Raw genomic sequence first — 24,069 nt, 5'->3', positions numbered from 1 at the left:
ACAACAAGAAAATGAAACACAGAAAGGCATAATTCTTATATTTTGATTTTAACTTCAATTTATGATAAGTATTTGATATTCAAAAGATATACATAGTAACACGATGAAAACCAGGATTCTCATCTCAAGAAGAAAAACATAATCAACACAGCTGAAGCCCTTGTGGATGCTTCCTCAAAATGCATTCCTTATCCTCCCACCTCATGTAAGTATCACCCTGAATTTATTATTCCCATCATGTCTTTTTGATTTAATTTACATATTTAAAGATGTCTTCAATAATATACATTGTTCTGTATATTTTACAATTTTATCCATACTAAAATTGTATTGTTCTGCATGATTTATTTTTTTTTCAATTTGCTTTTGTCACTCAAAAATATTTATTTCTTTTACCCACTTTGACATATAACTATAGTTCATTTTAACAGTAGTGTGTTATTCTAAAACGCCTCTATTTGTTACCACTCTTCTGATGATCAGCATTTAGACTCTAATCTTTCCAATATTTCTATCTTGTTACATGTTATTACAACATGTGCAATAAGGCTGATTACACATTTCTTTGTGCCACAAGGGAGAGTTTCTCCAAGGAAGCTCTTTTTCTGAACTGTGTTATGTCTGTACAAAGTACATAAGTTGAAGTCTTAACCCCCAGTATTTCAAAATGTGACTATTTTTGGAGATAGGGATTTGAAGGAAGTAATTAAGCTAAAAGTGAGGCTGTTAGTGTGGTGACTAATCCAATCTGACTGGTTTCCTTAAATAAGAGATTAGGTCACACAGAGAGACATGAGTTGTGACCTGAGGGGAGGCCATGTGAAGAGGTAGCAAGAGGATGACTGTCTGAAAGCCAAATGGAGAAGGATTGGAAGGACCCTACTGACACCTTGACCTTGGACTTCCAGCTTCCAGAACTGGGAGAATATAAATTTTTGTTCCTTTAAAAAAATTTATTTTTAATTGGAGGATAATTACTTTACAATATTGTGCTGGTTTCTGCAATATATCATATTGAATCAGCCTTCCTCTTGAACTTCCCTTCCACCTCCCAGCTCATCCTGCCCTCTAGGTTGTCACAGAGCACCAGGTTAGAGCCTTCTGCATCATACAGTAAATTCCTACTAGCTATCTATTTTACATATGGTAATGTATATGTTTCAATGGTATTCGCTCACCAATTTCTGTTAGTCCCACCAATTTCTGTTCTTTGAGCTACCCAGTCTATTTTTTGTTATGGCAGCCTGAGCAGACCTTGATGTGAAGAGCTGACTCATTGGAAAAGACCCTGATGCTGGGAAAGGTTGAGGGCAGGAGGAGAAGGGGACGACAGAGGATGAGAGGGTTGGATGGCATCACCAATTTGATGGACATGAGTTTGGGTAAACTCCGGGAGTTGGTGATGGACAGGGAGGCCTGGCGTGCTGTGGTTCATGGGGTCGCAAAGAGTCGGACACGACTGAGCGACTGAACTGAACCGAACCTGAGCAGACTAATACACTCCCATAGGAGTAAGGCTGCCGATGAAGGGATGCTTGCAAGTTCAACCTCAGGCAATAATGCCACACCACCCTCCAAAATGGCGGAAGCAAGTTAAGCTCCCATCACTGGACCTCTTCCAGTGTCACATCCTCACTGACATCATGGTACTGCTGATATGGCATCTCATTATAGTTTTAATTTGCACTTGATTTTTAATGAGGTTGGGCATCTCATGTTTATTAGCCATTTATGCTTTCTATTTTTTTTTTGTAAATGCCCTAAATGTATGTCTTGCTCATTTTTATGTTGGATTGATTTTGCCAACAGTTGTTAAATGTAGTGTCCTATTAATATCATCAGTTTACATTTTTAATTTCTAGCCTCATGTTTTCATGTGATTACTAATTTTCCTTATAGCTTTAATTTTTAGTTACTGAGAGAAACTTCTTAAAATTCTGTAGTTCAATAGCTATTTGTTAGATTTTCCTTGTTTTTAAATATTGCTTTATACATTTTGAGGCTGTTATCAGAGATGCATGAATTTAGGATTGTTATATCTTTCTGTCAATTAAATCTTTAATGACTTTTTAAAATCTCTCACAATACTATTTGCCTTAGTGTTTGTTTTGTCTGCTATTAATAATATTCTTATGATCACTTTGTTTGTTTTTTTTTCCTTATTATAATTTTTCTATTCCTATACTTTCAACTTAAAAAAATTATTTAATTTGTTACAATATTGTTTCTGTTTTGGTTCTTTGGCAATGAGGCATGTCCTATTTTAACTCCCTGACTAGGGATCGACCCACAGCCCCTGCATTGGAAGGCAAAGTCTTAACTACTAGACCACCAGGGAAGTCCATACATTCAACTCTTCTGAGTATTGATGCTTTTTTTTTTTTAATTTATTTTTTTAATTGAAGGATTATTGCCAAATTCAGACTTAAATTGAAGAAAGTAGGGAAAACAACTAGACCATTCAAGTATGACCTAAATCAAATCCCTTATGACTATACAGTGGAGTGAGAAATAGATTTAAGGGACTAGATCTCATAGACAGAGTGCCTGATGAACTATGGATGGAGATTCATGACATTGTACAAGAGACAGGGATCAAGACCATCCCCATGGAAAAGAAATGCAAAAATGCAAAATGGCTGTGGGGGTGGGGGGCCTTACAAATAGCTGTGAAAAGAAGAGAAGCGAAAAGCAAAGGAGAAAGGGAAAGATATAAGCATCTGAATGCAGAGTTCCAAAGAATAGCAAGGACAGATAAGAAAGCCTTCCTCAGCCATCAATGCGAAAAAATAGAGGAAAACAACAGAATGGGAAAGACTAGAGACCTCTTCAAGAAAATTAGAGATACCAAGGGAACATTTCATGCAAAGATGGGCTCGATAAAGGACAGAAATGATACGGACCTAACAGAAGCAGAAGATATTAAGAAGAGGTGGCAAGAATACACAGAAGAACTGTACAAAAAAGATCCTCACGACTCAGATAATCACGATGGTGTGATCACTGACCTAGAGCCAGACATCCTGGAATGTGAAGTCAAGTGGGCCTTAGAAAGCATCACTATTAACAAAGCTAGTGGAGGTGATGGAATTCCAGTTGAGCTATTTCAAATCCTGAAAGATGATGCTGTGAAAGTGCTGCACTCAATATGCCAGCAAATCTGGAAAAGTCAGCAGTGGCCACAGGACTGGAAAAGGTCCGTTTTCATTCCAATCCCAAAGAAAGACAATGCCAAAGAATGCTCAAACTACCGCACAATTGCACTCATCTCACACGCTAGTAAAGAAAGGCTCAAAATTCTCCAAGCCAGGCTTCAGCAATATGTGAACCGTGAACTTCCAGATGTTCAAGCTGGTTTTAGAAAAGGCAGAGGAACCAGAGATCAAATTGCCAACATCTGCTGGATCATGGAAAAAGCAAGAGAGTTCCAGAAAAACATCTATTTTTGCTTTATTGACTATGCCAAAGCCTTTGACTGTGTGAATCACAATAAACTGTGGAAAATTCTTCAAGAGATGGGAATACCAGACCACCTGACCTGCCTCTTGAGAAACCTGTATGTAGGTCAGGAAGCAAGAGTTAGAACTGGACATGGAACAACAGACTGGTTCCAAATAGGAAAAGGAGTCCATCAAGGCTGTACATTGTCACTCTGCTTATTTAACTTATATGCAGAGTACATCGTGGGAAATGCTGGGCTGGAAGAAACACAAGCTGCAATCAAGATTGCTGGGAGAAATATCAATAACCTCAGATATGCAGATGACACCACCCTTATGGCAGAAAGTGTAGAACTAAAGAGCCTCTTGATGAAAGTGAAAGTGTAGAGTGAAAAAGTTGGCTTAAAGCTCAACATTCAGAAAACGAAGATCATGGCATCTGGTCCCATCACTTCATGGGAAATAGATGGGGAAACAGTGGAAACAGTGTCAGACTTTATTTTTTTGGCTCCAGAATCACTGCGGATGGTGATTGCAGCCATGAAATTAAAAGACGCTTACTCCTTGGAAGGAAAGTTATGACCAACCTAGATAGCATATTCAAAAGCAGAGACATTACTTTGCCAACACAGGTTCGTCTAGTCAAGGCTATGGTTTTTCCTGTGGTCACGTATGGATGTGAGAGTTGGACTGTGAAGAAAGCTGAGCGCCGAAGAATTGATGCTTTTGAACTGTGGTGTTGGAGAAGACTCTTGAGAGTCCCTTGGACTGCAAGGAGATCCAACCAGTCCATTCTGAAGGAGATCAGCCCTGAGATTTCTTTGGAAGGAATGATGCTAAAGCTGAAACTCCAGTACTTTGGCTACCTCATGGGACGAGTTGACTCATTGGAAAAGACTCTGATGCTGGGAGGGATTGGGGGCAGGAGGAGAAGGGGACGACAGAGGATGAGTTGGCTGGATGGCATCACCGACTCGATGGACGTGAGTCTGAGTGAACTCCGGGAGTTTGTGATGGACAGGGAGGCCTGGCGTGCTGCGATTCATGGGGTCACAAAGAGTCGGACACGACTGAGCAACTGAACTGAACTGAACTGAACTGAAAGCAATACTGCATGTATAGATGCAAGACTTTTTTTTGCCTGTGGCAGCTCTGCCCCAGTGAGAGTTGAGCATGAAGGTGGCACAGCTGCTTGGCTTGCAGGGACTGTGGCGATGACAAATGTGCAAGGACATAGACTGCCTCCACCACAGAAGCTATGGCCCATCAGAGTCCTTTTTCGAGCCTCTTGTAGCTGGCAATCAGAAGGCCTCTTTGGCCAGTCTTTCTCCGTAGCTCTGCCCATTCAGGAACTTAGAGGGCTCCCTTACCTGGGGTCCTTCTCTGTTATACAGGTGCTTCAGGAACAAAAAGGGGCCCCCTAGCTGGGGTCCTACTCTGGAGATCAGTGCATCAGTCACTTAAGCGGTATCCTGGGTGGGGTCCTGCTCTGTATTTCAGTGCCTCAGGCATTTGATAGGTCAGCCTAACTATTGTTCATCCAGCCTCTCTATTGTTCAGCTGCCCTGTGGGGAGAGAGAGGCTGTGGTGATGGCTCCACCCGCTATGTGACTCAGCAGTATTGCCTTGTTTCCATGGCTGCCCGGCTTTCCTCCACAGGCATTTCCCATCACAGTCTCCTCCCTCACATCCCCACCATCCGTCCCTCCACAGTCAATAGCAGCCCTCGCCCTGGGATCACTCCACACTCCCCAAACTCCAGCCACTGCACCTTCCAGGGGACCTTCATCCCTGTCTGGGGTATGTCTGGCTGCGGCAAGGACTGTCTGATTTTCATTCCACTTAGGCTGCAACAGGTCAGGTGTTTCACTCTCAGCCTTAAATGCTTCTCCTCTGCCTCAGAGAATTGCCCCAATGTGTGGATCGGACCCCTGCTTCAGTTCCCCCACCCGCCGAGGTTAGGTCCAGTCCTACTAACACTCCTGTTTTTCCCCCTAGTTCCTTCATCCTACTGAGTTTTGTGTGGTTCTATATATTCTTTTCCTCTGGTCAGGTACTCCTGTCCACTCTCAGCTGGTGTTCTGCATGCACTTCTGTGTCTGAAGGTGTATTCCTGATGTATCTGTGGAGAGAGATGTACTCCACGTCCACCTACTCCTCTGCCATCTTGTTCTCCCAGAGTACTGATGCTTTTAAGCATTTCTTTGTGAATGACATTTAGTTGGATTTTTAAAATCTAATCTGAAAATATTTGTCTTTCAACTTCAGAATTTAGTTTAGTTATATTTATCATAATTATTAATATATTTGGATTCATTTTGCAAATCTTAACTTTTGCTTTTCATTTGTCACATTTTTTCTTCTGTTTTCTTTTGGATTAAATTTTCCTGTTTTCCTTATTCAATTATTTTTTCCTTTACATGTATCAAAGGTTTTCTCTCAATGTTGTTACTTTTTACTTCCCCTTCTTGAGCTATGTTCAGAGGGGCTTTGAGTGCCAAGTCTATATTCTTAATTAGCTTTATAATTTGCCTCTTTCCCCCTCCTCCTCTCTGAATTCAGGTCTTCACCATTTTACACATCAGTTATTGCAGTATTCTCTCTCTTCATCGCCACTCTCGATTCTCTTTGTTGTTGTTGTTCAGTCACTAAGTCACGTGTGACTCTTTGCATGCCCTTGGACTGCAGCATGCCAGGCTTACCTGTCCTTCCCTGTCTCCTTGAGTTTATTCAAACTCATGTCCATTGAGTTGGTGATGCTATCCAAACATCTCATCCTCTGCTGCCCCTATTCTCTTTGTGTGTGTGTTAGTCACTCAGTTGTGTCTGACTCTTTGTGAACCCATGAACTGTAGCCCACTGGGTTCCTCTGTTCATGGAATTCTCCAGGCAAGAATACTGGGCTGGGTAAGCATTCCCTTCTCCAGGGACTCTGCCCAACCCATGGATCGAACCCGGGTCTCCTACATTACAGGCAGATTCTTTACCATCTGAGCCACCAGGGAAGCCCGTTCTCTTTGAGAGTACTCCAAAATATGACATTTGCTTAGAGCTCTTCAGTGGCTTCCATTTTGTTTTGGGTAAAAGTCTAAATCTTCCTATGGCATGCCAGCGCCATCATGCTGACAGGTGACTTCCTCTCTTGCAAATCCCTCATATGGCACGTGCCCTGGCCACATGATCTCTGTAGCAGTTGTGAAATCTGCCTTGCTCATGGGACCCCTCCATGTGAGATGTGGAATTCTTTCTAGTGTACAACTTGTGTACTTGACAATTTCCAACTCACCTTTCATGCTTCAGTTCAGGATTACCTTCTGTATGAAACTTTAAAGACTCTCTGAGCCTAGGAAGCTAAGCCACATCTTCCTTTCTGTTTTAATAACATTCTGCCCATGTTTCTGTTCCTGCTTATGGTTTGATCATATTTGTTTGGTAAATGCATGTTGAAGTGTCTTTCTTCTGTAGACTTTGAGCTTCTTAATGGCAAGAAGCATGTTTTACTATTCCATGGTTCAACAGAGTACTTGTCCCAACTCATATGTGTTGAATAAGTGGATAAAATAATAATATATATTACTATAAAGAAAAAGTACATGTGCTGTACTTTTATGTATTAATGGTTTATTGCTTAATGTATTAATTATGTATTAATGGTTTATTGCTTAATGTATTAATTATGTATTAATGGTTTATTGCTTAATGTATTAATTATGTATTAATGGTTTATTGCTTAATGTATTAATTATGTATTAATGGTTTATTGCTTAATGTATTAATTATGTATTAATGGTTTATTGCTTAATGTATTAATTATGTATTAATGGTTTATTGCTTAATGTATTAATTATGTATTAATGGTTTATTGCTTAATGTATTAATTATGTATTAATGGTTTATTGCTTAATGTATTAATTATGTATTAATGGTTTATTGCTTAATGTATTAATTATGTATTAATGGTTTATTGCTTAATGTATTAATTATGTATTAATGGTTTATTGCTTAATGTATTAATTATGTATTAATGGTTTATTGCTTAATGTATTAATTATGTATTAATGGTTTATTGCTTAATGTATTAATTATGTATTAATGGTTTATTGCTTAATGTATTAATTATGTATTAATGGTTTATTGCTTAATGTATTAATTATGTATTAATGGTTTATTGCTTAATGTATTAATTATGTATTAATGGTTTATTTATAAGTTGTATCCATTGATTAGCTATGTAACAAATTGTTTATGTGTTCAGCTGTTGATGGACATTTGGGTTGCTTTAGCTTTTGCTATTATGAATAAGAGCTTCAATGAACATTCGTGAACAAGCCTTTGTGTGGACATATGCTTTCTTTCATCTCAAGGATATACCTAGGGTGGAATGCTGCATTGTTAGGCCAGTACATATTTAGCTTTTTAAGAAATTGCTGAATTTATTTTGCAAGGAGTTGCACCATTTGAACATTCCTACCAGAAGTGTATGAGAGTTCTAATTGCTTTGTATCTTACCCAACACTTGGTATGATTGGTCTTTTAAATTTTAGCCACGCCACTCCTGGGCATATATCTGGAAAACTATAATTTGAAAAGACACATGTACCCCAGTGTTCATAGCAGCACTATTTACAATAGCCAAGACATGAAGCAAACTAAATGTCCATTGACAGATAAATGGATAAAGAAGATGTGGTGCATACACACAATTGAATATCACTCAACCATAAAAGAATGAAGTAATGTCATTTGTTGTAATATGGATGAACCTAGAGATTATCATACTAAGTGAAGTGAGACAAAGACAAATAGCATATGATATTGTTTATATGTAGAATCTAAAAAAAGATACAAATGAACTTATTTAAAAAAACAGAAGTAGATCACGAACATAGAAAATAAATTTATGGTTACTAAGGAAAAGGAGAGATAAATTAGGAGTTTGAGATGAATATATACACTACTGTATATAAAATAGATAAACAACAAGGGCTTACTGTATTGCACAGGAACTACACTCAGTATTTTGTAATAACTGATGATGGAAAGAATGTGAAAAAGAATGGATTTATATATACATGTATATGTATAGGGAGAAGGCATGGCACCCCATAGGTCCACTTGGAGGTGCGGCGAGTAGCCTCTTAGGAAAGCTCCCATTCTGAGAGTGGAAGGAGTCAGGTACACCCAGGTACTCACTTCACTCTGTCCCTTCCCTAGTGGCGTGGTTGCAAGTCTCAAACCTTGGGAGAGAGAGGACTGTGAGCAGAAATGAAGTGCTTTTCCAGTGAAAGCTCTGTGAAGCATTCGGTCCCAGCAGAACTGGCAATACAGCGTGACATATGACATAATGGGAGGTAGGCCCCTTTTCGTCACATACTGAGGCCTCTTGTAGGCTGGAGAGGCAGCAATGTAAGTGCCCTAGTGAGCATCCTGCAGAGCCTTGTGCCACAATAGGATGAGGGCCTGCCTCTCTGGTAGACAGGCTGGGAGATCAGTGGATTTGTCAAAGTGCTGAGATCATGTACATTGGCAGGTAACAAGATAAAGTTTTCTTGGACTCTATATCTAGCAGCAGGTGAGGGCTGGAGACTCAGGGCATAGTTTATCTGTGTAACTAATTATGTGAGGCTATAACTGTGCTCTTATACATAGAAAAATTTACTTGCTCAGTTGTGTTTGACTCTTTGCGACCCCATGTACTGCAACCCGCCAGGCTCCTCTGTCCATGGAATTCTCCAGGCAAGAATACTGGAGCTGATTGCCATGCCCTCCTCCAGGGGATATTCCTGATCCAGGGCTTGAACCCAGGTCTCCTGAATTGCAGGCTGATTCTTTACCATCTGAGCTGCCAGTGAAGCCCTAGAAGATAAGAATGCTCTCTGACCATATTGGTTTAGCTCCATATTGGTTTAGTCCTAATGATATGTTCTTTGTCTGAACTGAGGAAATAACTACATAAGATGGTTTTGGCTGTTAGTATGGAATTGCTGTTAGAGGAATTGCTCCTTAAATTGTTCAATGACCATCCTAAAGCTCCATGGGATAAATTTCTTTCAGAATACAAGAGTGAATCTCTCTTGAATAATTGGTATGCTTCCATTTGTGAGCTAATGAGTACTGAGCACCCCATTACATTGCCTGTCCTCCTGTCCTCCTCAAAACCAAATACAATAATGCTTATTTGCAATAAATATAACCTCGGGTGGTTAACAACATTACCAGTAATGTGAGTCCTTCCTATAATGGCTTAGCTGTGATCTAATCATTTTTCTATGTGTCTTTTGTTTTAAAGCACTCCAAAATATTTTTTTTTAAAGAAGCAAAGGGTGAACGTAAAAATCTCAGTTTAATATAATTCTTTTTTTCTTAGTTTTAAAAAAAAAAAACAAAAAACAGCTTTATTGTGGAATAACATGTAGTAGGCATTGGCATACCTGCTGTCGTGTCTGACTCTGATCCATGGACTGTAGCCCAGCAGTCTCCTCTATTCATGGCATTTTCCAGGCAAGAATACTGGAGTGGGTTGCCATTTTCTCCTCCAGGGGATCTTCCTGATCCAGGGTTTGAACTCATGTCTCTTGAGTCTCCTGCATTGGCAGGTGGATTTTTTACCACTGGCACAACCTGGGAAGCTATATTATACAATAAGCTGTATATAGTTAAAAGGTAACATTTGATAAGTTTTGATATAATAAATACCCCTGAAACCATCACCATGGTTTAGATGATGAACATTATTTATCACCGGCAAAAGTTTCTTCATGTCCCTTTATAATCACTTCCTCTTACCCCTCCCCAGTCCCTTTTCATCCCTAGGCAACTATGGATCTGCTTTCTGTTACTACAGATGAGTTTGCATTTTTTAGAGTCTTATTCAAGCTGATTAATACAGTATGTTCCCTTTTTTGTTGGACTACTTTTACTCAGCATAATCATTTTGAGATTTATCCATCTAGTTGCATGTATTAATGGTTTATTGCTTAATGTATTAATTATGTATTAATGGTTTATTTATAAGTTGTATCCATTGATTAGCTATGTAACAAATTGTTTATGTGTTCAGCTGTTGATGGACATTTGGGTTGCTTTCAGGTTTTTGCTATTATGAATAAGAGCTTCAATGAACATTCGTGAACAAGCCTTTGTGTGGACATATGCTTTCTTTCATCTCAAGGATATACCTAGGAGTGGAATGCTGCATTGTTAGGCCAGTACATATTTAGCTTTTTAAGAAATTGCTGAATTTATTTTGCAAAGGAGTTGCACCATTTGAACATTCCTACCAGAAGTGTATGAGAGTTCTAATTGCTTTGTATCTTACCCAACACTTGGTATGATTGGTCTTTTAAATTTTAGCCACGCCACTCCTGGGCATATATCTGGAGAAAACTATAATTTGAAAAGACACATGTACCCCAGTGTTCATAGCAGCACTATTTACAATAGCCAAGACATGGAAGCAAACTAAATGTCCATTGACAGATAAATGGATAAAGAAGATGTGGTGCATACACACAATTGAATATCACTCAACCATAAAAAGAATGAAGTAATGTCATTTGTTGTAATATGGATGAACCTAGAGATTATCATACTAAGTGAAGTGAGACAAAGACAAATAGCATATGATATTGTTTATATGTAGAATCTAAAAAAAAGATACAAATGAACTTATTTAAAAAAACAGAAGTAGATCCACGAACATAGAAAATAAATTTATGGTTACCAAAGGGAAAGGGGGGAGAGATAAATTAGGAGTTTGAGATGAATATATACACACTACTGTATATAAAATAGATAAACAACAAGGGCTTACTGTATTGCACAGGGAACTACACTCAGTATTTTGTAATAACTGATGATGGAAAAGAATGTGAAAAAGAATGGATTTATATATACATGTATATGTATAGGGAGAAGGCAATGGCACCCCACTCCAGTACTCTTGGCTGGAAAATCCCATGGACAGAGGAGCCTGGTGGGCTGCAGTCCAGGCGGTCGCTAAGAGTCAGACACGACTGAGTGACTTCACTTTCACTTTTCACTTTTCACTTCCATGCATTGGAGAAGGAAATGGCAACCTACTCCAGTGTTCTTGCCTGGAGAATCCCAGGGACGGGGGAGCCTGCTGGGCGGCCGTCTATGGGGTTGCACAGAGTCGGACACGACTGACGCGACTTAGCAGCAGCAGCAGTATATGTAAAACTGAATCACTTTCCTTTATACCTGAAACTAACACAGCATTGTAAATCAACTACACTTCAATTACAAAGAAAAGACAAAAAACCAATTTAGTCACTCTAGTAGTTGTGAAGTGATATATTATGGTTTTGCTTTGCATTTCCCTAATGACTAATGATGCAGAGCATCTTTTCGTTTATTTGAAATTCATATATCTTTGGTGAGATGCCTGTTCAAATTTTTTGCCAATGTTTTAAAAAGCTGAATTGTTTGTTTTCTTATTATAGTGTGTTGAAAGTTCTTTATGTATTTTTGGATACGAGTTGATTATTCGATATGTGATTTGAAAATATTTTCTCACAGTTTGTGGCTTATCTTTTCATAGACTCTGATTCTTAAGTTTACCATTTAAACTTCGCCAGTGCAGTCGAGGCATGTGAAATCGAGGAGGAGTGCTCTTCAGAATTACAAATTGGAGACTCTGTAGCCTCCTCAGGCATCATCCCCTCTCCCCGACAGTTATTTATACTCAGCAAACGTCCTGGGCTTGTCAATCTTGACTCAAATTGGTCTTCCTCTCAGAAGCCTATACTTCCTCCAGCCTCTCCCTGCCACATAGCCGCTGCTGAGATTCACGAAATCATGAAATGAATCGCCACCAGCTAAAATAGCAGTTGTTTATCTTTAATCTGCTTGAGTTCAGATTGTATGTTTGTAACTCAAACATACAAGAGTTTGGAAGTACCTCCTGTCTTTCTCCAGAGACTAAAGCCTGGCTCTGCTGGGGGTGAGGAGAGGGAGAATCCAACAGTCTCTTTTCTTCTATGTAGGTTGCTGGTGCTACTGCTAAATCGCTTCAGTCGTGTTGGACTATGTGCAACCCTATGGACAGCAGCCCACCAGGCTCCTCCGTCCACAGGATTCTCTAGGCAAGAATACTGGAGTGGTTTGCCATCTCTGTCTCCAGTGTGTAGGCTGAACTGAGTGAAATTACTGCTTTTTTGTTGGTCCCAAAGCTTCAAATATAGGCGGATTTGTTCCTTGGGGCTGCTGTATCAAAGCATCACAGATTGTCTGGCTTAAAAAACAGTTCTGGAGGTGAGAGGCCCAAGCACGAGGGGTCAGCAGGGTTGGTTGCTACTGAGGGTTGAATGTGTGTGCTCAGCCGTGTCCGACTCTTTGTGACCCCATGGGCTGTAGCCCACTGGGCTTCTCTGTCCATGGGATTTCCCAGGCTAGAATACTGGAGTGTATTGCCATTTCCTTGTCCAAGAGATCTTCCTGATCCAGGGATTGATCCCATGTCTCCTGAATTGACATGTGGGTTCTTTACCACTGAGCCACCAGGGAAGCCACTGAGAGTTAAGAGGAAGATTCTATTCCAGGGAGAATGTCTCCTCAGCTTTTGTTTTTGTTAGTTCATTTGTTTTTAATGATTACTTGAAGTGGTTTTATTTATGTATTTGGCTGTGTTGGATTTCAGTTGTGGCACACGGGATCTTTGATCTTTGTTGCAACATGTGAATTCTTAGTTGCAGCATGTGGGATCTAGTTCCCTGACCAGGGATTGAACTTGGGTCCCCTGCCTTGGGAGCTTGGAGTCTTAGTCATTGGACAACCAGGGAAGTCCCACTTCTGGGGGTTTGCTGGCAATCTTCGGCTTTTAAATGCACCACCGAAATCTCTGCCTTTGTCTTCACATGGTGATCTCCCCATGTGTGTCTCTGAGTCCAAATTTCCTCTTTTCATAAGGATACCAGTCATAAGGTGATTTCCCAGGATCACACAGATGTCCATATAAAGACAGTTGGGTATGCAGCCCAAGTGTCATGTTCTTTGGTGATGTTCAGTTCTCTCAGTTATCTGGTATTCCTATGAAAAGCTCATGCTATTCTATTTCACAAATAAAATTAAGTGTAGCTTCAAACTTGTGTTAGCAAGAAATTAAATATTAATGGGACAACCCTGCCGTCTCTCCAAGTTCTTAGAATAACCTCATTTCTTGATAAGACCTGGTTGTCAGTGTATTATTGTCCTCATTTCTTGTTCTCTTACAGGTTACTTCTGTTGAACCTGGCTCTCCTCCTTCTGCCAATTTGGGGAATCCTGTAACCTTGCTGCTGGCACTGTTAACTGTTTGCCCAATATTCATTCCCTCTTCTTATCGCCAGTGTGGGATGATCTGACTGCTTGGGATGACCATGTGCCCAGCCCTAGGTCGTGAAGATTAGGTCGTGTGACCTCGTTCTGATGTAAATAAAGATGCTGTGAGAACTTCAGGGAAGCTTTTGTTTTACTGTTTAAAACAGCAGGTGGCGCTTCTGTCATTTCCTCCCTTATTCTTGCCTTGAAGGTGGGCATGATACTTTGGAGTTTGGACTACCACATTTTGATCATATGAAGGGCTCTCTTTTTACATTCTTTTAGAAACAGGCAAGGGACATGAAGGACTTACTTATTGAAGTTGAGTTGTTTAAAAATCTTTGGTCTGATGGTGACGACAATTAGTCATAGTGTTAGGTAGCTGGTCAGACATGAATGGGTCTTGCTCCATCCTGGATGGTTAGTCTTTCCCTCCCACACTGGATGATCAGAACACATCCCGAGATCCTCCCTTTTGTGGTCAAGAACCACCACAAAGTTTCCAGCCTTATCCGGACCAAGCAAGATAAAACCACCAGCCCAGGTTGGTGCAGGTGCACTAAGACCTCAAAGGTGACTCAAGGTAACCCAAAGTTCATTATGCTGTATTTGTAATAAATTAGCATTGTGATTCCCTCCTCTCCCCACCCCCTAACCTATGGATTTTGCTTGGGTGCTTATGGGTAAGTGCCTGAGCATTAGGAGAAAAGTTATATAACCTAAAGCTGTCAATCAATTTGTCTGTCAAGTAATGCATGACAGAGGGAGGGACCACCACTCTAAAAAACACAACCCTATCACATTGCAGGGCCACTTCTAGTTTCCAGGCAGCCCACTCTCATTTTTTATTAGGAACATACTTCTGCTTTTGTTAATAAAACTCTTGCTACTTAAAACTGCTCTATACCTCTTGACTGAATTCTTTCCCTCAAGAAGGGCTAGAACTAAGGAAATCATCCTTCTGCCTCTGACAGACAGAGGCAGAAATTTTGTGGGGAGTGTGAAGATCTGTTCAGAAGTTCTCCTATATTCAGAAAGGGAGTTTAGTGCCCAGACAATAGAACTTGAGGTTCAGAACACTTGAGTTTGGACTGTGACTGTGCTGCATGAAACGTGACAAGTTGGTTTGAAAGCTTAGTTTCCTCATCTGTACAATATGAAAATGATGTTGCTTGGCATCTAAATTGAATTGTGCAGAAAAACAAGTGGGATAGTTTTCACTAGAATAATTTGTCAATGGTAAGACTCTTCTATCTAGCCATTAATTGTTAGGCAGAAAGAATTATTTTGCAGATGTGGAAAGCTATGGAACTGAATAATAAAAACTAACATGCATTGAGAGGTTACTTTGTATCAGTTACAGTTCTTATCCTCTTTACACATGAACAGGTTTAATCATCACAACTACAGTGTGAAGTGGGTGCCATTTAGGCTTCATTGTAGACAGGAGGAAACTCAGGCACGGGGGGATGGGGCTAATCCTCTTGAAAATCTCTCCTTTTGCCCAAGACCCAAGCCAGCTGTCATTCTCTCCCAGAACACTCTCCCCAAGTCTATTTTCTGCACTTCCCTCTGTTATCAGGAAAAGGAATTTCTCTCTTTATTTATGTTCTTCTTTTCACTGGGACTCTGAATCCCTTCCCTCCGTACCTCATAAAACCTTCACTATCCTGAATCCTAACTCACTCCATACTATCCCCAGGTCCCCATATTTATATGGTTAGTTTCTTACCTATTCAGAAATTTACAAGACCATTAAAAACAGGGAAGTGCTTGACTCTGCTACTTTTTTAAAATCTGCCTCCTATTTGTGCTCATTCCTTTCTCTATCAAATCATACTGAAATCCTATATGCATCTAGTCTGTAATTAGACTTAATTAATACTTTTTCTTAACTCCTGCAATCTGGCTTCTAATCTTTGCTGTCCAAGCACAGTATGGAAGCAAATCTCCTTGGCAATCTCCCCAAATTTCCTTCCCTTGCAAGAATAGCAACCTGCTTTATCTTCATTTCTTACCCTTATCCACCTGTATCAGACTTCTGATGGCACCTGTTGTCCTGACTCAAATCACAAGGTCCTGGGCTTTCTTTCTAAAATTGTACCTTCTTTGTTTGATCCAATCACCTTCTCTCCTTGAATAACTTGAGTAACTCTTTATCTCATTATGTTTTATTTTATTTTGAGAAATGACCACTACTCAAAACCATATTTTATATTTATTTCTCTTTTCTGTCTGACATTGATCATTTTCTTTCTTCAGCTTGTCTGTCTTTTTGGACATTATTTCTATGAGGGGCACACTGGGAGGTTAGAAGACAAAATAATCCAGCTGCTTCTGTGTTTATATCTGGAAAGTAAATAGCATTTGGATCAAACCTTTTTATTTATTTATTTTTAATTGAATGATAATTGCTTTACAGTAAGGGTCAAATCTTTTTGATTTTTGGAGAGTAATGTGAGAGCCTCTTCGCATGTTTTTCCTATTGTAACAGAAGAAGAAACCCAACTCCATATGTGATCTATTCCTTTTAAAAAATGTATTTATTTGGCTCCAATGGGTCTTAGTTATGGCACGAGGGATCTTCCATCTTCGTTGTTTCAAGATCTTATAGCTGTTGCACATGGACTCTTAGTTGCAATATATGGGATCTAGTTATCTGACTAGGGATAGAACCCATGTCCCCTGCATTGGAAGTGCAGAGTCTTAGCCACTGGACCACCCGTAGCTGGATCTGTTCCTTTAGCTCTAACTCATGTGTTCTGTTGCCTGTGCTCAGGCATGCTGACTCTGTACCTTTTGTAAAATAATGTTGCCTATAGCCTGAGATTTACATGATAGCTCATTCTCAAGGCTCTGATCTTTAAAGGGATAATGCTTTTCCCTTCATAGAGAAATTAAAAAGTTGCAAAATGGAAAATAATATTTATGTTGTTTGAGGCTTATAGAAGCATTGGGACCAGACTTATATGGACAGCTGCAAGAACAAAGGATTCCTGCACCAAGAAGTTTGCCACAACCCAGCCACACCTCCTCCCCTTTAGTATAAAGGAAGTCTGAATTCTAATTTAGATAAGATGGTCCCTTGGGCCACTAGGCCACCATTCTCTCAGTCTGCTGGCCTTCCAAATAAAGTTGCTATTCCTTGCTCCAACAACTAGTCTTGTGATTTATGGGCCTGTGTAGTGAGTAGTATCGGAGAAGGCAATGGCACCCCACTCCAGTACTCTTGCCTGGAAAATCCTATGGACGGAGGAGCCTGATGGGCTGCAGTCCATGGGGTCGCTAAGAGTCAGACACGACTGAGTGACTTCACTTTCACTTTTCACTTTCACTTTTCACTTACATGCACTGGAGAAGGAAATGGCAACCCACTCCAGTGTTCTTGTCTGGAGAATCCCAGGGACGGTGGAGCCTGGTGGGCTGCCATCTATGGGGTTGCACAGAGTCGGACACGACTGAAGCAACTTAGCAGCAGCAGTGAGCAGTGTGAGCTTGGACTCAGTAACACTATTACTACTAGTGATTCTGGGGGTGACAGAACACAGAGAGTGTGGGAGGAGAAACAGACCAACAAGGTGGAAATGAATGAAGGCACCAATACTGAGGATTCTTTTTTAACTGAACCCGAGCCAGAACAAAGCTGGAAGAAGAAAAAGTTTTCAATTGAGTAAAACAATGTGGATTGGAGTCAAGAGGCTATTGCAATAGGGCAGGTGAGTGATGGCAGGTGAGAAATGAGAGAGGATTAGACTTTGGCTATAGCTGCTGCTGCTAAGTCACTTCAGTCATGTCTGACTCTGTGCGACCCCATGGACAGCAGCCCTACCAGGCTTCTCTGTCCCTGGGATTTTCCAGGCAAGAATATTGGAGTGGGTTGCCATTTCCTTCTCCAATGCATGCATGCATGCTAAGTCACTTCAGTCATGTCCCACCCTGTGCGACCCCATGGACAGCAGACCACCAGGCTCCTCTGTCCATGGAATTCTCTAGGCAAGAGTACTGGAGTGGGTTGGCTATAGAGGAGATAAGAAATGGCCAATTCTGGTTCTATTTAGAAGGTAGAGCAAATAAAATTTGTGGTTGGATTGGATGTAGTGATTAAGAGGTTACCCTCTGTTTTGGGACCTGAGCAATTTGTCAAATGCAGATGTCATTTACTAACAGAAAGACAGAAGGAGCAGATTTGGTGGTAAATCAAAACTTGGTTTTAGATGTGGTGTTTGAAATGCCTTTTGTGTATTGTAGAGGATGTAGAACAGACTTTGAGGAAATTTTCTGGCCAGAAAGGTTATCACAGTCCCTAGATTTCAAACCTCTTTCTTGATGTTAATTTTTGAATGTATAAAATGTTCTATAAACCAGGTGAAATAAGTAGTGGCAAAGGTTGTCTGGCAAGACTTCCCACATCCATCACACACATAGGATTTTTCCTGTACTAATTTCCTAATCAAAGATGGCAAATGGTTTCATGTTGCCTGCCAAACTAAAAGAAATAGTCTTCATTAACAATGTCACTTTCCATGGGTGGAAAAATAATAAATCAATATGATTTACTAGAAAAGATTTAATAGAAGTACATTTTCATCACTGATTCTAATAAAATAATACAAAGGTCTGATCAGTATTGATGATATCATTTTAAATTTGTTTTATGATGTAAAGCTATTCTGGTCCTTTGGGAGCAAAGTAAAGTTATTTCTGACTAGATACAATTTGTAGTAGAGAAAAGACATCAAGAAAAAATAGTTATTGGAAAGAAGAATCAAATACAAAATTAAATTCTTTAAAAGTCATGGAAAATATTAGGTTATAATTTTGGAATATACAGACAAAACAACCTCAACTTTCAGATAATACAGCAAGTACCTGTGTTGCTGTCACTCTGCAGTGACTGGTAACATCCTGGTAGTTCAAATTTTGGTCTTTAATTGCATTTTAGCTCAGTTTAAATTATGAATGTATGTAAAAGTTATTTTGGTCTTTACTTTTCAAAGCTTGAAAAAATAGAATTTACATCTTTAAAAATAAATTCACCTTTCAAAAATGGTTAATCTTTGAGGTTAACAAACATTTATTAGGCATCTGCTATATGTTGGACTCTTGAGAGTCCCTTGGACTGCAAGGAAAACCAACCAGTCCATTCTGAAGGAGATCAGCCCTGGAATTTCTTTGGGAGGAATGATGCTAAAGCTGAAACTCCAGTACTTTGGCCACCTCATGCAAAGAGTTGACTTATTGGAAAAGACTCTGATGCTGGGAGGGATTGGGGGCAGAAGGAGAAGGGGATGACAGAGGATGAGATGGCTGGATGGCATCACTGACTCGATGGACGTGAGTCTGAGTGAGCTCTGGGAGTTGGTGATGGACAGGGAGGCCTGGCGTAATGCGATTCATGGGGTCACAAAGAGTCAGACATGACTGAGCGACTGAACTGAACTGAACTGAACTGATATGTCGGACTCTGTGTTACATACTGAGTACACACAGGTGATAAGAACAATCAAGGTCAAGTCTTTGTGGAGATTACATGATTATTTTGAGTTCAAATATAAAGATATAAAGCAAATCTCTATAATTTGAACTGCTTATAAATTTTTAAAATTTATTTGTTTTATGTGTTTTAAATATTGGGAAATAACTTCTCATGTTCATTTACATTTATTTTGCTGATAGACCTATCCTTTAAAACGTATTTTTGTAGAAAATAATATACAATGAATTGCATGAATTACTGGTAGTCAAAAGAATACAAATAACAAATGTTGGTTGAGGATGTAGAGAAAAGGTAACCCCCATACACTCTTGATGGGAATGAAAATTGGTGCAACCACTGTGGAAAAGAATATTGAAGTTTCTCAAAAAACTAAAAGTAGAACTTCCATATGACCCAGCAATTCTACTCCTGGGTATATAGCTGAACAAAACAAAAACACTAATTCAAACATATACCTGCACCCCAATTGTTCATAGCAGCATTATTTACAATTGTCAAGACATGGAAGCAGCCTGAGTCCATCAACAGATGAATAAGGTGTGGTATATATTTACAATGGAACTACTTGGTCATAAAATAATTAACTGTTGCCATTTGCAACAACATGGATGGACTTGGAGGGTATTATGCTAAGTGAAATGTCAGACAGAGAAAGATAAATACTGTATGATATCACTTATACGTGGAATCTAAAAATTACAACAAGCTAGTGAATGTAACAAAAAAGAAGCAGACTCACTGATATAGAGAATGAGCTAGTGGTTACCCGTGGGGAGATGGTAGTGGGGATGGGCAATATAGGGATAGGGGATGAAGAGGTACAAACTATTTGGTATAAAATAAGCTAAAAAGGTATATTGTACAACCAGGAGGATATAGCAACTATTTTATAATATCTATAAGTGGAGTATAACCTTTAAAAATTGTGAATCACTCTTCTGTACACCTTATATAAAGATGTAAAAATTTATATAATATTGTGCATCAACTATACCTCAATAAAATATTTACATTGAACAAAAAACATATATACAAGTGATAGAAAATGTAAACTGTACAAATTGGTGAATTATCTTGCACCAAAACACAAAACTTTATTCTCCTGCTTCAGGAATAAGAAAGAAAATATTAATTATGCAGTAACCTTTAAAATCAAATGTTATATATACAATATGTTTAATACAAAGACTTGTATTTGTTTTTACTTTAAGTGAAAAATTAGCAGGAGAAACTAAGAAAATTTCAATTATTTACAAATGTTTGAAAATAGAAATATTGCTTTAAAAATTAACTGTCTAAAAGTTATGCAAATATTAAAAAATAATATAACAGTGAAAAAATACAATATCTTTTTACAGAAAATAGTACACAATGAATTGATTTAAAGCATACAATACTTGACAATTTATTTCTGCAAAATACCAGTCTGCAATTCACAATATTTCAATTATGTATATCTTCCTTCTCTTCTTTTTTACCTACTAAACTTTAAAATTCAACTGGACAGTCAGTGTAATTTTCAAGAAATCAAATGAAGTTTATTTTAGTTCCTGTTAACAGAATGAAATTAAAAGACGCTTACTCCTTGCAAGGAGAGTTATGACCAACCTAGATGGCATATTCAAAAGCAGAGACATTACTTTGTCAACAAAGGTCCGTCTAGTCAAGGCTATGGTTTTTCCAGTAGTCATGTATGGGTGTGAGAGTTGGACTGTGAAGACAACTGAGCACCAAAGAATTGATGCTTTTGAACTGTGGTGTTGGAGAAGACTCTTGAGAGTCCCTTGGACTGCAAGGAGATCCAACCAGTCCATTCTAAAGGAGATCAGCCCTGGGATTTCTTTGGAAGGAATGATGCTAAAGCTGAAACTCCAGTACTTTGGCCACCTGATGCGAAGAGTTGACTCATTGGAAAAGACTCTGATGCTGGGAGGGATTGGGGGCAGGAGGAGAAGGGGATGACAGAGAATGAGATGGCTGGATGGCATCACTGACTCGATGGACATGAGTCTGAGTGAACTCTGGGAATTGGTGATGGACAGGGAGGCCTGGCGTAATGCGATTCATGGGGTCACAAAGAGTCGGACATGACTGAGCGACTGAACTGAACTGAACTGAACTGAACAGAATTTGAGAGTGGCAAGAAAGTCATTCAAGAAGCCAATATTAAATAAAATATTCACAACTCTCAAGCTCAAAATCAAATGATGGCACTCAAACCAAATAGAAATTTTTTGATTGGGTTTTAAAAACCCTTTTAGTGAAACAGAAGAATAGCACATGTGATGAATTTGAAAACTACACAGAATCAGATTTCCAAACAAGTTGAGCATTCAGTTATGTACTGAGTTACTAGGATTATGCTTAAGCAAGATATACAGCATGCATTCATGTATTGTAGAACATCCTAGCGTGGTCAGATATCATTATAGTCATTGATGTTGTTATCTTATTCATTACACCATCTTATCATACTTTCCACAGAAAAACTAAGACAAGTACATCATAATAAAGTAAGAGTGGAAATCCAAGTTAATAAAAAATCATACCCTTTTGAAGTTTATTTTTTTCTACAAATTTAATTGGAATGTTAAATGAGATTATTAAAATATTAACTTAAAAAATCTTTACTGTGGTAGCATTAGCAAATGATCCGTAATGCATATGTGTGTACCTATAGATACACACACACTTACCATTCCTACTTGATAGGAAATCAACCCTGAATATTCATTGGAAGGATTGTTGCTGAAGCTGAAACTCCAATACTTTGGCCACCTGATGCAAAGAGCTGACTCATTGGAAAAGACCCAGATGACGGGAAAAATTGAAGGCAAAAGAAGTAGGGGCTGGCAGAGAATGAGATGGTTAGATAGCATCACTGACTCAATGGACATGAGTTTGAATAAATTCCATGAGATAGTGAAGGACAGGAAGCCTGGCATGCTGCAGTCCATGGGATTGCAGAGTCAGACACAACTTAACAGCTGAACAACAACAACAAGAAGATATATGTGCTTCCATATCCTTATGTTCATGTGTTTTTATTTCTCCTCAGGGTGAATCTCTGATGATGAATAAGAAATTTATTCTGGGAGGATTTTCTGCTGTATTACAGAATAATTTCTATTTCTCTGGGCTTCCAACTGCTATAACCTGGGCCATCTTATTTAGTTAGAATGCATAAGTGGTTCTTTAGAGTCCAGAAGGTGAATCATTAATTCCTTTCTGAGGATGAAGGCTAAGCTACAACATCTACAGGTGCTGTTGGCTCATGGTTCAGGAATTAGACTATCACGCTTGGATTCTGGAGCCTTCATTAGGCATTCCATTCTATTACTAACTCAGTATGTGAAACCCAAGATTCGCCAGACTTCATTCACTTTTGAGGATAAAATTAGATTATACCAATGGTCAAATTTCACTCTCTCCTCACATACATAATAAAGGCTCTCATATTCTTAAAAGAAATCACTTTCTTAAGGGTGTCTCATGTACATTTGACAATGGTCTTGGTGCTCTTCCCTTTGTAATCCCCTCCAGATATATTCATGGGTGCCTGTAGGACCCGTGAACTCAAAGGAATGGTACTTTCCACCTCGGTTACCTGTAAGTCTATGTTTTGTTTGCCAAGTGAAATTCTCTGAATTCAGTGGTTTTTCATGTCAGGAGGGATCTCTCAATTCAGATGCTTGTACTTAACACAATAATGTGCCTCTGGCAAAGCCAAGCCAAATGCAATGCCAAGCTCCATTTTCTTTGACAGCTGTGGTTGAGGCTGGTAGGGGTGCACCAGCCAGCAGCAGAAGGACAGATCATTCATCACTGAACACCTGGAACCGAATAATAAGGTAAGAGACATTCAGAAACCTCTACTGGGGGCTTTTGATGAAAAGCCATGTGTATCTGTCAACTTTTTCATCTGTGATTTTATCATGCAAAAAATCATGGCCAGAATCTGTGCTGGAGTCTAGAGGCTGCTGCTGCTAAGTCACTTCAGTCGTGTCCAACTCTATGTGACCCCATAGACAGTAGCCCACCAGGCTCTGCTATCCCTGGGATTCTCCAGGCAAGAACACTGGAGTGGGTTGCCATTTCCTTCTCCAATGCATGAAAGGGAAAAGTGAAAGTGAAGTCGCTCAGTCGTGTCTGACTCTTAGCGACCCCATGGACTGCAGCCCACCAGGCTCCTCTGTCCATGGGATTTTCCAAGCAAGAGTACTGGAGTGGGTGGCCATTGCCTTCTCCAGTCTAGAGGCTAGACTCACACTTTTAATAAGAAAGGTAGTTAAAGAATTTTCTGATGACTCAGTGGTTAAGAATTCACCTGCCAATGTAGGGGACACAGGTTTGATTCCTGGCCCAGAAAGAACCCACATACCTCGGGGAACTAAGCCCGTGTGACACAACTACTGAGCCTGCGCTCTAGAGCCCAAGTGCTGCAGCTACTGAGACCGAGTGCTACAACTATGGAAGCTTGAATACCTAGAACCCATGCTCTGCAATAAGAGAAGCCACTACAAGGAGAAGCCCTCACACCACAACTGGAGAAAGCCTGTACACAACATCAAAGACCCAGCACAGCAATAAATAAAAAAAGAGAAAAGAAAAAAGGAAAGGTAGTTAAATGCAGAGGATGAGATGGTTAGACAGCATCACCGACTCAATAGACAGAGTCTGAGAAAACTCCAGGAGACAGTGAAGGGCAGGGAAGCCTGGCGTGCTGCAGTCCATGGGGTCACAAAGAGTCGGATATGGCTTAGCGACTGACTAACAACAAAATTAAATGTAATATCAGTATGCTGCTGCTGC

At 39.5% G+C, this 24,069-nt stretch overlaps 1 long non-coding RNA gene across 1 annotated transcript in view; it reads left to right on the top strand.

Annotated features, from left to right (window-relative positions):
* The first annotated feature begins 8,582 nt into the window (after positions 1 to 8,582).
* LOC138989887 (uncharacterized) overlaps positions 8,583 to 24,069 on the top strand; it is a 66,686-nt gene continuing 51,199 nt past the window's right edge. Inside the window, exons 1-2 of the long non-coding RNA XR_011466044.1 lie at positions 8,583 to 8,791; positions 23,024 to 23,108. This is a non-coding gene — a long non-coding RNA (uncharacterized lncRNA). The remainder of the gene's footprint in view (positions 8,792 to 23,023; positions 23,109 to 24,069) is intronic.

The sequence above is a fragment of the Bos mutus genome, chromosome 11, assembly GCF_027580195.1.
Source record: "Bos mutus isolate GX-2022 chromosome 11, NWIPB_WYAK_1.1, whole genome shotgun sequence".
Lineage (NCBI taxonomy): Eukaryota > Metazoa > Chordata > Mammalia > Artiodactyla > Bovidae > Bos > Bos mutus.
The sequence above is the reverse complement of the archived record's forward strand: the minus strand, read 5'-3'. Positions and strand labels throughout refer to the sequence as shown.